This window comes from Zootermopsis nevadensis, unplaced genomic scaffold (assembly GCF_977971745.1).
Source record: "Zootermopsis nevadensis isolate Lab colony 2312 unplaced genomic scaffold, Znev_1.0 Znev_ptg000039l, whole genome shotgun sequence".
Taxonomy (NCBI): Eukaryota; Metazoa; Arthropoda; class Insecta; order Blattodea; family Termopsidae; genus Zootermopsis; species Zootermopsis nevadensis.
Genome location: NW_028259171.1, coordinates 267384 through 279707, shown reverse-complemented (window position 1 = coordinate 279707; position 12324 = coordinate 267384). Strand labels below are relative to the sequence as shown.

The following is a 12324-nucleotide window of genomic DNA, read 5'->3' as shown; positions in this document are numbered from 1 at the left end:
AAATTTTCTATTCTACAAATTTCAGAATTTCATATAACGAATTTTGTGTGAATAAAATCAAGGTAATTTTAGGGAAATGGTCTCGAAGGAAAATTCCATCTTATAAGCCGACCTTTACCTGTAAGTAACAAATGTCAGAAAACATGATTACTGTAAGGTTTGTTCACCATAAAGTTAAACCCTTGCATATATTTTATCTTATATATATTTTAATATTTCATATTTGATAGCCAATATAAATGTGGATAAACATTACAGTAAGAATACGTACTGACATCAGTCAACAACAAACAATGGTCTGACATAAAAATGCCGAAACATTTAATCCATGACACTTCAGTATCACACTGGATATTTAAAAATATTAAGAACTGTATTTGACAGACAATAATATACCTCAATAGTCAAGTGAGAACAATTAATTATAAATACACGTTTTGGACACGCAATTTTGCCTTATGTATTTCTCAACATTCCAGTAATGCAGTGCGAACAAGAGGTGAATGTTGTTTATATTTTTACACATGAAACAGCATGATGACAGATTTGGAAAGTTTCTTGCTACGAATAATGTTTCCACTTGTTCCATTTTTTTGTACTGTGTTTAAAGTCTACTTTCCTCGCTTAGAAATCATAAAGACCAGCTCTGTTTTCAGCACTTCGCCATTCGCCATCTGGAAGTATATTTTCGTATGTATCTCTGTCTTGTATTTCCATCCTGTATACATAAAGCATTCTCTTCTCATCCGTTCTCTTTCCGGTCTATACACTCAGTCATCATCTCTGCTTTGTAGAGATCTTTACCTCATAGAGCACATTTTGCGTTATAATACATAATGGCATTAATTCGCAGGTTCCGCAAATATGAGCCGTTAAACAATTAGTGTAATCATAAATGAATGATTATATAACACGGCTTTCACAATTAACCTGATCGATACCGACACGGCTACTGTTTTATGACTTTAAAGACAAATCAATTACACAGTCTACTCGCGACAATCAACGCATTAAGAGACCGTACCGGAACTGAATGAAATGTATGCCATATTTTATCTATTTCTAAATTAATATCAGCAATATATAAAATCATGCATACAAACAAAAGTGTTCACACATTAAATAAATATTTGTACCAAACTCGTTATTTAATGTGTACAGTTTTGTTTGTATGCATGGTTTTACATATCAATACATTTCACGGTATGCGCGGTTTTAATTCCAGCAACTTCAGTAACAACGACATGTCAGATAGTTCTCGACAATGAACACTCGGTGCTCTTTTCTCGACTGTTGAAAGACACTGACTGGCGCCATCAGGTTACAACAGGAGTAACCGGTTCTTGTATTTTGTCAGCGGAATTGTGTTTATTAATCTAATTAACTGAACTGAATCATCAATACATATTTTAATATCGGTAACGTGATTTTTAATCACTCTGTAGGTACATCGCAGGCGTAATCTGTAGCTTAGACCGGGCAGAGCATTAAAGAACGGCCGAATCTAAATTCGTAAACTTCAAATATCTGTATAATTCGAGTATCCTATTGCTGGCATCTCGTTAGAAATACAAAAATAATTTTTATCGCCACACAAATCAAGCTGTTCAGTTTATTGACATACCTAAAAATTCCTATGAGCTACATGTTTCGGACTGGTTGGGTCATCTGGGATATGCGTAACATATAAGCAGTATTATAGTCACACGTATTATATTTAATATGCGTATGGTAAGGTATACACTCGTCCAAGGAGTCCTACCAACTGTCTGTAGGTCAGAGCCAACGAAATGTTGGGACCCGCAGATGCTCAGGCACTGAAGAACGGGTCGCCTAAGTATCCTACGATAAGGTGTTAGAAACTGCAGTTCTGCATTGATGCTAAATAGTTCCTGAGGTTGATAAAGCGCCCATCCACACATATAATCCTGAATGGGCACGGCACGGTTTCCAAAGCGGAAGTCAAGTCATACCTTGCATTCAAGTGTCAGCAGAGCGCGGTGTCAGAACATACGAAACGACGTAACAGGTGATAAGATTCATCCCATTGTAAGAACGAGACACATCAAAATACAATAGTCGGTCTTCTTACCCCTGCCTACATGGGCCATTCATTTTCCTATCGTTCAGTACAGGATATTTCTTTAGCAGGGGCAAATCGGCCGCAACACGAAACTGATTTCTCACCTCCATATTATTCCAATATTTAGCTTTAAGTCCTTATATCACGTTCGCCTCCATCGTATGACGGTAGGTATAAGAGCAATTTTGCCTTCTGGTTTCTCTATACATGCCTAAGTTAAACGAAAAGGGGTCGTGTCTAAATGTAGTCTGGTAGAAGAATGATAACTGAGGCAGTAGGGACCTCTGAAACGTCGGTAAACTTGTACCAGACTACATCGCGCAACAACCCATCTTCAGACGCACTTCAAATCCTGTAGGATCGTATCTAGCTCACGTAATATTTCATAATGCACAAAACCGCCGTAAGACGTGAACTTCGTAATAAAGTAGTCTAACATTCATTAACAGTAAACTTTCTCAGATATATGCGCAAACGTCATTACATGCAGGCAGCCAATCAAAACATCAATGTTTACACGCCCTGCCCTTTAAAGTGTTTATTGTTCCGGTTTAACGCTTCAACGGAGAGACCTGCAGAGCGGACAGATTAAACGCTCTATATCGCAGTTTACATTCAGAGGGTCTGGAATTCAACTCCAAGTTAGGTATCCTGCCTCAGGCTTCTCGTCGTATTCCTGTGTGTCAGAATGGCATAGCATTAACTCGGAGGATGACAAACATTTTCACTCGGCGGCTGGACGGGATCATTCGGAAGTAACCGCAAACCTGAAACTCTGCCAAGAAAGATTTTGTGGTTTGCAGGTCTCCATGGGTTCGGGGCTTACCCTTGGTCTTCGGCCCGAAGACTGGGCTTGCGCCTGGTAGCACAGAAGGTGTTCGAGTCGAGGACGACTTCTGACGACAGAAATCACAAGTTACATGGAGCATTTCGGTCCATTCCATTCTCGCAAAGAAAAGGTATTCGTAGTCGCGACATCTCATACCCATAACACAGTCGGGCTTCAGAAAAAAAATTTCGCTGTCTTGATTTTCGAGGGGATTTTCGTATTGTCCCCTCCAAGAAACATCTTACAAACTTAGCATCAATATCTTTGTACCATTCCTCAAATGCCAATATAACCTCAGATGGTCTTGAGCGTCGTTAAATAATTAATTTACTGGCATTTATGCATTAAAAGAAACACAATTTTTTCTCCAATATTCAGGGTAGATTGTAAATAGACTGGGCTTAATTAGAACTGGAATAAAAGGAATCGGGCTTACCTGGGGATATGGGTAAAATATTTTAAGATAAAATTAGGGTTCGGGCTGGGCCAGGAAAATTCTAAAAGTTCCGAACGTGCATACCTCCACTGTCGTTAATAAACGGTTAAAGCACTGACTAAACACGTTCTATAGAGTCACCAAAATACAATAATATAGCACGTGGAAATCAATGAAACGAGCTGTTTCAACTAATAAGGTTAAGGGGTCTAAGGGATTATGAACGACTGGTATAAAACAATAATAAGAAAATAGAAGCTCTAAGAATGAGGACTGGAAAAACAGAGTGAAATGAAGGTGTGCAAGCGAGAGACGGTGTCAGATAAATATAACTCGCACACAGGACCAACAACTTAAAAAAAGTTTCTTCTGAACATCATTCATTTCTTCCATTAGTGCCGTACGAGAATGCGAAACGTTGAGGCAAATTAACCATGACGCCTATTCTGAATATTTATAGTATCAGTATCGCAGAAGAACTGGTTCAGTTACACCACAAGTCTATTATGTATACTCTATCTTCGAGGCTGTGTTTGGATTATGTTGAGACACGGATGACAGAATGACAAGAGTTTTCGGTTAAAGTCCCAAAATTCAAAACATAAAATAAATTTACAATGTTCTACGTTTAGCCACATATTTAACGGATCGTCCGATTTAAAAATTTATAACTCCTAAATATAGCAACTACAGCAGCCATGTCGCTTTATTAGTGGCGACACAACGCACAATATTTTTCCGTCTTCCAAGATAGTCTCACGAGTCACAAAGGGGACATGTGTCAAAATCACTGAACAAGGATTTCTGCACACGAGATCCAAGCAATATGACCGCATCACGCATATCATAAACGCAAGTCGGAAGGCACATCTGCATCCTATTCACGAGGCCCTTGGGTCGATTGTCCTCCGGAAAAATTCAACATTGGATGTGTCTTCCCATAGTCCCTTCAGGGAAATGTTGGGGGACACAGAACACGAGAACTTCATTTCAAATAAATGCAAATACATTATTCATTACCATTTGCATGTTATGCAATAATAACCCATTAAAATGAGAAAATGTGAAATTATGAGTTCGCGGAACTAAGTTTATGTCCAATGGAAACAATGCTAATGAACTGATTTTCCGTACGTTCCGTTGGGTCGATCCAGATGTGTCTACCTCACTCTTGTCTATTCTCAGCATCCTGGCATCACGATGGGCGTGTTTTGTTCTTTCTTGCCAAACATCTCATCGGTCCATTTTTCCATGTCTTCTATCTGCTATGGACCTTGACCGCCTGTCAGTTCGAGACGCTGAGTAACATCTGAATCAGGGAAGTCCACTTTCTAACCAGAATCATGTGCACTGTCGGGTTGGAGCAAAGGGGCAATTGTGTTTTTCATAAGAAGCAAATCCATTAAGTTCCCCAAATACAACCAAAGCCATTATACTAGTACCACTAACATAAACAAGTATTCAATAATATATCAATCATTATCAGACTTAAGGACTAATCTTAACGGCTTGTTTAATTCTACTTAAATTTCTCTTTGGCCAAGAAACACTGTACAGGTCTTTCAGCGTCTCCTCTTCTTCTTCGATAATAATATTGAAAACTCTATTTTGGAGAACATTTTCTTTATTAATTTTCGCATTCCCTCAACAATAATTTTACAGTTTAAAATTTTTCCTGTATTATTTGTTAGTACTTTCTAATATCTTTCATCTTGGAGTGTAACTCCTGCTAAATATATCCGAAAACAAGTTATATCACTTTCAGCCACTCTCCAAACTCCTGTTGCGTATAATAACAACGGGATTTACTGACAAATTACCTCAGAGAAGGTGAAATTAAAAGAGTAATTAGTTACATTCGAAGTTTCTTTTAACTCGTATGTACGGCCTACATACCATCTTATGAAAGGCGAGTAGTTCAAGATATGATAAGTATATTATTAGTTTGAAAACACTAAAAACAACTAAACTACACGAGGACAGCCAGTAACGACTCAGACTCAAACCAAGCACCTCACGAATTCATGTCTTCCGCTACTGGAATCTGCTCGATAGTAGAAACATAAATTCTTGGAGATCACTGTTGTGTAATTTTCTCTATTTCCTAGTTCGTAAATTCAGTTGCAGTCCAAATATCCTCTCAGTTATATATGTTTTCAAATAAACCTGCCCTATGTCTCTCCTCAGAGTAAGAGATATTTCCGTCACGATAAATTAAAACACATTTTTACTCCTAGACCAGCAAAATGCCTGGTCTGAGATGAAGAGCCTGATTTAGGGCGGAGGGCATGAAAATATTCTGCTTAGTCAGGGCTATCATACACCTTACGCAGAGGTAATATATGGCTAAGTAGCAATGGTAAGATGATGATTATCACAGGGAAATAGAAGAAACCGAAAAAGGGGCCAGCTCCAATGCAACTCCGTCCATTACGATTACTTCAAGGTATCCGGTATTGAAGCCGGGTCTCAACGGTGATAAGCGAACGGCTTGCCGCCTCAGCTGTGGCATAGCCCCAATGCCACGACAAGACTTCTGCCTAATTATTGAAAAACTACGTAACCGACAGGCGTTCTTAGTTATTGTAACGTGTTGAAAATCAGTTCGTCTCCAGATAATTTATTCAAATCCGTCAAACGTTATTTCAGTTTAGAGAAACAACACACAGCCATATTCTTATTCATACAGTTATATATTAATACTTCACAGTCTGTCTTGAATACATACCCAAAATATAAATTTCCCTTCTTAAAAGTAAGAACTGTCCTCTTTTCAAGTACGAGCGTAACATGTTTTCGTTTAGGGAAATTTCCTGAGGGTCGCATGCGGCCTGTCATCCAAAAGTTGGTCACTCATTACTCTAGTGCAGACACACCGACCAGTCACACATAGTTACTGTAATTTGGTTTTACAAAGCCGTTGTACGAACCAGTGTTGAGAATGTATAACACAAAAAGAAGAGACAGATGTCAAGTCAGAAATATTTAAATGAAACACTCTTGTGTAAGAAGTGGCTACAGAAAAACTATTATTCAAATGTAGGTCATTCGTTCTAGAACATTCCTCTGATAATAGTTTGGCTTGTCGTTTCGATTACACGTCGAAACTAAGAATAATATGTATATATTAAATCTTGTCCGTCTAATCACAATTAATTCTTATTAAATATTAAAATATTACAATAATCAACATTTAAAATATTTAAAATATCAAATGATGTTCTTTATCGAAATATTCGCTTTACATTAGACCATCATTTTTCACGACATGTTTCAGTTCCTAAAAGAATTATCTTCAGGTGTATATAATTATATAAAGCTTCAAAACGATAAATAATTTAAATACAATTTCTATATATTATGTTAGCGTACATTTTTTATCAGATTTTTACCAGATATCAAACGATGTTTCTTTTTCAGATTTTTATTCCATTTTGATAACACAATCGATGTTGTTCTGTATATATACATCATGCTCAATGTGACTTTAGTGTGGGTGAACGTTTTGTTGTTTTTGTATCAGTCTGTAATGTAAATAACATAAAGGTCAAATGAATATTAGTTAAATAGAAAACAAAATAATATATATTGAAGATAATTTTTGAAACATACCAGAAATGTTGTAGAGGAGTTACATCTGTCTGGAAGTATTGCCGTGTTTTGACTGAACTGTGTTCGTTGTGGATTGCGGTTGTCTTGTAGGGATGGCAAGTGAAAGGAGGTTGTTGGAGGTGGAGTTAAGTATTTGAAGGGAATTGAAGATAGGGTTATTGAGATAAATATTATTGTCATTCAAGCAACATTTTGTTTGAATGCTTGTTGTATATGATATTTTTCAATTGTGTCTCTGTGTTTCTTATTGTATACTATTTTTAAGATGTCCATTGTGTCTGTTATCGTGCTATATGCATGTCCAGTGTTTAGAATGTGTTTGGCATATGCTGAAACATAATAAAGATCTTCTTCCGATTTCGTTTCTCTTTTTGTTCAACGCTAAGGTAGACCTAATGGAATGAAAGTGTCTATCCAACAACTATTGTCTGCGCTCAGCAGATTCAAAGATCTTTATATAGTGTTGCTTGTAACCGAGATGTCACTGGGAAACATTTTGGTATTGTTCAACATGACGATATATTTTGAACATGCCGGAAGCAACCCTTAACAGAGTTTAATGCATACAGATTACGAAGAATTTTGTCACATAACATTACCTGCATATTTTCTTTCAAATGACCCTAAATTATTAACATTTACTGACAACCTGCCATTTTGTTTGACGGCAAGATATAGGAATTTGACGAAAGAAATCACACCATGCCTTCTCTAACGTTTTAGGAGTCATTTTGTTTTTATTTAATATGAGTTACGAAGTACGAATTGATTCTAGAACTATCTTCAGGGAACTTGAAACTGAGAAGTGTCATTTCAGATCCTGAACACACAAGTTTGTGGGTCAGTGTAGCATTTTATATTTGTGATCACAAATGCTTCAAGTGAGGGCTTTACATCTTATTGACGTCTATATTTATATCACGTATATAATTTCAGTACGTTGAGAAATGTACGAGAATAAAGATAAAACTGCATTTGAGTTTCATGTAAAGTAATGTCCGATATAAACAACAAATAAATTTGCTCGACATCTTTCAGAGTAGGTCCGCAAAACCGAAATTCATATGACGCACATACATTCCGATTATCGGTTCACTTTATATACTCTATGCATAGAAAACATGAGGACGGTCGAACATGATTTTTCAGTCAGTAGACCCATGAGTTAAAGTTGAGGGACCTTAATACGAGAAATGTACTATGTTCAAAAACCTTGTCATTATGGTCATAGAAGGCTTAATAAGTGGTCTAAATTGGACTTTGCTGCAAAATTTAACCAAAAGACTCCACGCAACTGCATTCAGTTAAAGTTCTATACAATTACCCCCAACCACGGTTTACGAAAACAACTCATACACATGTTCTTTTGTTTTGTAAGATTTATTAGTAATATTATGTCCCTGATGGAAGAACAAGTAGAGTCCTAAGTAGAGAACCGGGAAACATTTCGAGTAAGCGACAATCTGCTAGATAATGGAGAAATAAATAAAACTTCATAATATATAGACATGCTCTTCAAAAAGCACTGTTGGTAGGTAAACATAAGAGAAGACGGCTAAGACATGTCACGAACGATGAACAAGAAGTTGCCAAGAATTTGTTGAAAAATTGAACAAGAAAATATAACAGCAGATATTAGTGAAAGAATTCTTGGCGAGGACGGATATAATCCAACAGACTAACATGCACGGTATACTCCCTAAACCAGGTCTACCAGTATAATTTTTATCTGGTTCTATAAGCGAAGTCTCAGTCAGGAATTTATAAACACACTGTTGTCCCATAATATATTTCTAATGAGACACTTGAAAATATGTGTGTTTCTACAGACTTAAAGCGGCTTTTTCAGAAAAATTTAAACTTATAAGTTGTTATAAGTTGAAGTGCAATAAAGAAATGCTGCCTGTCAGTACATACGTCTCATTACTGAATTTCACTGTGTAAGCATCCTTAAATGTAGACCGTTCCTTACACGAATATAACCTACAGTCCATTAGTTCAGTTCTCTTCTGTACCGACCGACCGACCAGTGGAAGAAACTGTATTCTTTTATCAGTCCATTTTCGATCTCCATACATAAATGTCAATGCCCCATCAATGAACAGAAATGAAGACGCTTACTTCGTATTCCATACACGAGCAAAACCCGAATACAATACATTCATGCAGCGTATTAATCGTCAGTCTATCCATCTCTTCGCATGCTATAACTCGAGGTTCGAAATCGCTCGCTACATGAAATCACGCGTTTCTGCTCGCGGAAGCCATTGAGTAGGGAATCCCCAGCGAGACAGACGTCTACATAGCAGGGGGGAATCCTCACAGCAATTCCCGTGACGTCGTCATCAAACAAACAGACACGTGCCAAACACCCCACCCAAGCAAAGGTCACTGACTCCGAACAACTCGGACGTTACTGGCGCTGCTCACAAACGTTTTGTTTTGAGTCAACAAGTGATTCATGTAATTACTTACGTTATTTATAAGAAAAACATTCAGGAAATGAGATTAAGGGAATAAGCATTTCAGGAATGCCACGCTACAGATCCTAAGTTGATATAACAGAAGACACGATTATTAATAATAATTTACAGACATTTCGCGAGGAAAAATTGGGCATTAGAAGAAGATTTGGACCACGTAGTCAATATCTTTATAACATCACTAGCAACGCTTGAAATGTGGGCTTCAATCTACCACCCAATCAAAATTAATTTTTCAGTTAAGATAGTGGACATTAAATATTATCAGTGTGTCAGGGATAAAAAATTAAAGTATTCCACTATAACTGGGTTTCAAACCCCAAGTTTCAATACGCTCGCTACTAGATTCTGCACTCTGAAAATTCCTTTAAGTCCTCAATAACGCAATATATTTGTCTTAATACCGACCTCCGAACTTCATCCTGATGACACAAATGACATGCACGAAAAGAATTTCCCATGAAGTTATTTTTCCTCCTGTCCTAAGTACATATCATGTTCTTTGTATATGGTGTTAATAAAATTAATAATATTAATACAACATTTTAAGTCACAAAGTTCATAAATATGTCGGCCAGTTTTCACTTCACATTTATTCCATCTCTCTTAGCATTTCGTTTCCACATATCTTCACTTTATGATCTTCTCTTGCAATATGGTCCACAACCATGCAACATGTGTGAAAATACGTTAATTACTTTATATAGATCTGTGTTTCAGCGTTTTCGGAAAGTAGCCTTTTGTTAACTTCATCATGATACGTAAGGATTTAGCTGGCTCAAACGATAACAGCTTCTGACTTGTATTCGGGAGTAACTCTACTCTAAGGTTTTTCAGTATTTCAATATTTATATTTATTACTTATACGTCTACACTCTCTGGCCTTCTGTTACAAAACTACTACAATAATTTCTTGTATATATACTGGGAAGCACCGAGTGTAGATGAGGGGATAATATTAAAATCGATCTAAGGGAAACAGGGTGGGAGAATGTGAATTATGACGCGAACTAAGAATCGGTGGCCAGCTCTTGTTAGTAGAATAACGAAGCTTTTTACTTTAACAAATGAATGGAAATTTCTTGACTAGCTGACCACCATGCTATGTTTCATTGAATTAATTTTATCAGTTACACAAACTAGAATTCTCCATTGACAGTCTACGGTGTCGTAAAAAATAAAATAATTTTGTTTTAAATACATTCGCCAGAACTAACAAGATTGATCTAACTTAAGAATTTGTATACAAAAATTTGTTGTCTCTTTGTGTGTGATGGTGCATAAATTCCTCACTGCCGTATCGTATGTAGCAGAAAATAATTATAGAAGCTAAGGGGTTTTTGTATCAAAAGAAATAAAAATACCACTAACTCTTATTTTTATTTCTCTGTGAATGAGACAAAGTCCTTAACGACAGTAACAAAGAAGAGAAAAACGCTATGTAAAAATTGTTTGAAAATCACAGTTTGAAACAGAAATATAGGGATTCCACCGACTTACATATAAAACCGGAGAATCAGTGTTAACACAACAACTTGTTTTCCCTCCTGTTACACACAACTCTAAACTTCACAGGACCGAATTTCTGTTTACTTTGAAAATAAAAAGTTTTACGCATCTCAAAGTTTGCAATAGAAGCAAACACCAAGCAATCTCTGTCCACCTCCTCTAAAAAATTATTCTGCATCACCTAGGAAGTTTCAGTTATCGTAGTACAAAAACCACAACTCTTTGACACGACCTCAAAATAAGAGACAAAATATCAAAATCTTTCTATTTACAACACTGGATTAGCAGAGGAAGTTAAATAACGTGGTAGCACACCTGAAGCCATCTATTCACCAGACTAAGTACCTAACTCTTGCATCGCGGAGTGTAATTATTTAAATTACGTCCTTGAACCCCTGCTTTAACTACAATTTTTTTAAAATCTATTATTTCCTGTATGCCAACGACTTGGTAGAAGTGTGAGATAATCAGATATCAGCATCATCTACTAACGTAAGAAATCCTCAAATCAAAACACAATAGGGGTAAAGAAATAATTCTGATAATCTGCTGAATAGACTAAAGGACGTACTGTCACATAAACTACGTCTATTAGATTTAAAACAACGACCCCGCAATCATTTTAAAGTTACGAACGTTGAAGAAATAAAGATACTCGTCATTAGCGATGATTCCGAAGGTTTAAAGTGCTGATGGTGTTGGTTGTGGAGGGCTTTTAGCAGTCATTTTTAAGAATGCATTTTTGAGGGAATATATGGACATAAAAGACTAACAGAAGGATAAAGTTATCATTATTATTTGGCTCCTGAAACTATTGAGACAGCACGTTAAAATAAAAGAACTGAATTATTCCGATCTACAAAAATAATCCTCAGTGAGACTCGACACCAGGAGCTATTCTAAGGTGTCCGTGATTTTCTTTGTCTTTCCAGGGACAGAACGTTGAAGCTAGCAACAACAGTCTCCTGCCATATCCTTGCATACTCGTCATACGTTTCTCATCTCATTCAACACATAACAGGATAATGATCTCAGACGCGTGGTAATAAAAACCGCTAAGAACTCACACACTTGGGGGGGGGGGGGGTCACGACAATTGTTAGCTAGGCGTAAGATAAGGTAATTCTTTAACAGTGTTACCACAAAACGGATAAAAAAGTTTAATTACAAGCGTGAAGGATATAGGCTATTATTTATGAAAATATTATAAAGGGGAACTCCATAAATTGTACACTTCACCAAATATTATTTGGGAACTTAAATCACGGAGGATTAGCGTCAGATACGCAGAACGTATGGGACAGAGGAGAAATGCATATCGAACTGCCTTGATAAAACCTGAAAGGACCATTCAAGAGACGAGGCTTGAGTA

At 36.7% G+C, this 12324-nt stretch overlaps 1 long non-coding RNA gene across 2 annotated transcripts in view; it reads right to left on the bottom strand.

The window, feature by feature from the left end:
* The window catches only part of LOC147871777 (uncharacterized), a 186013-nt gene that overhangs the window by 84821 nt on the left and 88868 nt on the right, over positions 1-12324 (bottom strand). Inside the window, exon 1 of one of the 2 annotated variants that reach the window (XR_015538304.1) lies at positions 4483-4649. The exons of the other annotated variant lie outside the window; for it this stretch is intronic. This is a non-coding gene — a long non-coding RNA (uncharacterized LOC147871777). Of the gene's footprint in view, positions 1-4482; positions 4650-12324 lie in introns of those variants that run through there. 2 annotated transcript variants of the gene reach the window in all.